Source organism: Etheostoma cragini, chromosome 20 (assembly GCF_013103735.1).
Source record: "Etheostoma cragini isolate CJK2018 chromosome 20, CSU_Ecrag_1.0, whole genome shotgun sequence".
NCBI lineage: Eukaryota > Metazoa > Chordata > Actinopteri > Perciformes > Percidae > Etheostoma > Etheostoma cragini.
Window position 1 is genome coordinate 3,505,355 of NC_048426.1, and position 3,762 is coordinate 3,509,116.

The following is a 3,762-nucleotide window of genomic DNA, read 5'->3' on the forward strand; positions in this document are numbered from 1 at the left end:
AACTATAAGATTTATCAAAAATGAAAGTCTTAAGCCTACTCTTAAATGTGGAGACACACTGTCTCCACATTTAAGAGTAGGCTTAAGATTTTCAGTGCCTGCCTCCTGAACCCAAACTCGAACTCGAACCAAACTTGAACTCGAACCACAGGAGACGAGCCTAATAGCTGAACGCTGTGGCTCCCATTCTACTTTTAGAGACTCTGTATGACATGAAACGGAAAAACTGAAAGTGATAAGGTCTGCATTTTAATCTGTTTTGCCAGACCTTCTCCGACAGAGCTGCGGAGATCTGAGAAGCAGCAAACCATAGTTCTCATAAATTGACTGGAGTATGAAATTCCAACACAAAGAAAGCGGAAGGTAACGGACATCTGGGCAAAAAGAGCGTGATCCGGCGGAATTTAGGGCAGCACTGGAAGGATCCCAGAATTAAATCTTCATCATCTATTTGTTCACCACAACGTTTAATGATGATGATGATTATAAAGTTTATTATTATTGTTATGGCTGACTATAATTAGCATCCTGAGACCCTCTTCTAGTGGGCTTCATATATTAGCTTCTACCAATGCCTTTTTTTCCAATGCCTTGTTTCCAATGCTGGAGGTTAGTATAGCCAAAATAATTGAAGGTTATTTACTACTGTAGTAACCAGAAAATTATATAAGGCATGTAGCAACATACAACAACAGCAACAAACTGCCTACTTCCGTTAACTGCCAAACTTCACAAATAGTGAATCATGTGTTGCCTGGCAAATCTGTTCAATAGAGCCACAGTGATAAACTGTCTTTCGTCAGCCAATCATTTGAACTCATTTTATTTAAGAGGCTAAATTCAAATTTCAAAATCCTTTATTAATCCCACAACGTAGGAATTCACAATGTTGCGACAGCCTAGTGCAAAAAGTACAAAAAGCTGCACTAAAGCTTATACAGTCTGTTATATGTGTGTGTGTGTGTGTGAGTGTGTGTGTGTGTGTGTGTGTGTGTGTGTGTGTGTCGGCCCCGTTTTACGAGCCGTACGCCTTTAAATAGAGTGTGCTGAGTAGAGGGCGGACCCGAGTGGCGCGTGCATGCGTGCGTGCGTGCGCCTCTTCCCTGCAGCCGCTGCAAGTCGCACCGAGCTAACAGCGGCTTTTGAGAGTATGATGCACCGTGGTGGACGCACCTGTGAGGAACGCTAAAGCCAGCCCGGCCCGCCTGGTGCTCCCCGCCCGCAGCCGTGTACAGCCCCGCCAGAACCGTAAACACTTGATTGCTTTTTAGCACCATCCTGGATTTTAAAAGCTAAGGCTGTGTGGAGTTTACAGCTGGATATTAGTAGGTGGATACTCCTGGCATTGTGTTTAACTAAGGTCAGTAGCGTCGTCTTTTTTTTCACTCCAACCTGTATTTCACTCACGTTGCTTGTAGAAATAACCTTATGCATTTAAAGTAGTGAAACAAGAGCAGGGGCCAGGGGGAAATAAGAGGAATAAAAGGCTGGAGTTTCCACTCCTGACGCACAGGTATCGCGGAACTTGCCACTTTTCCAGGACTTTTACTAGTGTGTGCGCACCGGAACGGTGGATGTGGCGAGCCAGAGCAGGTGTGAGTCTCCTTGAAGGAACAGTGGCGTTTGGGGGATTCAAAATGGGAATTTCTGCCATGTTGGCCTTTTCAATTCCCCTTGTGCAACCGAGGCACCATGGCAGACGGGTATAGAATTACACACGTCCTCTCCGCTCCCCTGAGGCGAATTTTACTGTATGAATGATACATTTCTTTTTATTATTTTGCGAACACGACCATGCAGCGTTTGAACCACGCGTGTGTATCAAATATGAATAGCATCAACCCTGGGGAAAAAAAAGAATTAAAAGCACGACGGAAGATTTCCTTCACCTTGTTTTTAGTTTTAAGGGTGATGAATAATAAATAACACGAACGACATGCAGGTGTCCAGTGTCCACGCATTGTTCTCGTCTGGAGCTTCATGTTAAAATGTCAAACGCATGCGCCCATCCCTCTCCCCCCCGCAAACACACTCTTTAAATATAGATGCATATTTTTGATGTAATTCGAGCCGTATGACATGGAAGTTCGATAAATGACCTTCTGTGTTAACGGAGATGGACAGCACGTAGCAGCTGGCTGCACACTTCCTCGCCATGTAATTGGCATCATCACATTCCTCCATTCTCCTTCTTCCTCTCCGTGCGACTGGATTCATCTGGATGTACCAGATGAATCAAACGGATGTCACGGTCTTCTGCATTTCCGAAACACCATTAAACTGCAACGTTGAGGTCTACAAAAACATAAAAATAAAACCGTTAAAATAAAAACATTATCTTTTCATATTACATTTCGCTCAAAATATTTATTATTATTAGTAGTAGTAGTAGTAGGATTTTTTTTTAAGGCGACATTAGAATGATCGGATGAATCAAGTTTGAGTGAAGGGTTGATTCTGATGATTTGGATAGTTTGAGTACCAAATGGCGTCCGCAGGGAGGACCGCTCTGCTTCCTATAAACTGCATTTATGGTGCACGTAGAGCTGACAACCCCCCCTTCATCAATCCACATTTTTGTAAAGCCAGTCTGGGCCTGCTCTGCAGATAAGGCTAAAATCCATTTACAGACAGGCATTTTAATTTACATGATCGCTGCCTTGTTGTGGCTGTCATTTACACTGCAACCAAAGCAGGATGTTCCATTTATTCAGCAGATTTTCCTCCAGTTTTCATTGCAGGAAAATACGAGGCCTTTTGCAGTGCGCCATAGAAATCCACCATGAAATAAGCAGTAAGCAGGCCTCACTCTCGTGTCTATCAACATCTAACACCTTTCACTGTAATAACACACACTATGTCTACAACATGATCAGCAGCTCCAGTTTTAACACGATGTAAATGTCTAAACTGGCGCGAATTCACAAAGGGAATGATGATGACAATTCTGTTTTTTATTCATCGCTGCAGCAGACATTTCGATGTGTCGGATTTTAAGAGTTAATAGGATTAGATCATTCTTGTGCATTTCTACAGGGGGAATTCCTAATCAGGCTTTTTCCAAAAACGGGCTTCACAATGGGCGTGACCCGCCCGAGAATGCGTCTCTTTTTCCTGCAAAGGGCCCAAAGGTGCTCATCACCTGCGCCTAAACTGTTTAAGACAATCATTTCCAACATCAAAGCACCGAAAACAGCCGGGCACATGCTTCCAGTCGTCCAAAGCGATTGTAAGATTGTTTTTTTTTAACCCTCCTTTTGAAAAACAAACAAACAAAAACCTTTTTTGCCGATTGTTGAGAGTTATTATTTTTTATTAAATGATTGAATGCTATTTTAAATGCAAAAAAGCGTGTATTGTGAATACGCTATGACTGCATTATCGTCTACTTGGAAGCGTATTTTCTGCATGATATAAAAACCCTATCGACACAATTTTCATTCTCATTTTCTCCCCCCCCCCCCCCCCCCCCCCCCCCCCATTTTAAGTCTGGGTGGAGGCTATTCGGGCCGGGGTATGATGGGGGCTGTTCTGGGTAATTTGGCTGTCCTGCTTTTTTTGTTCTGGTTGGCAGCCGATAAACTGCGTTGACAAGTCAGGCGCAAAAAGCCAAGGGCTCTCAAGGTAACACTAATCCCTCTGGGCGGGGAGAGTCAAATATTGCGCATGGTTTTAGAGAATGCGCTTTTCTTTGATTTGGTCGGGTTTTTTTTTTTGCCTTTGCGACACTTTTTTTTTTTTTTTTTTTACAAGGTTAAATAA

General features: G+C 43.1%; 1 protein-coding gene across 1 annotated transcript in view; it reads left to right on the top strand.

The window, feature by feature from the left end:
- Positions 1-1,093: 1,093 nt before the first annotated feature.
- Positions 1,094-3,762, top strand: part of nrxn3a (neurexin 3a) — a 191,381-nt gene continuing 188,712 nt past the window's right edge. The window contains exon 1 of the mRNA XM_034857472.1: positions 1,094-1,360. The gene's annotated coding sequence lies outside the window, so the exon portion shown is untranslated. The remainder of the gene's footprint in view (positions 1,361-3,762) is intronic.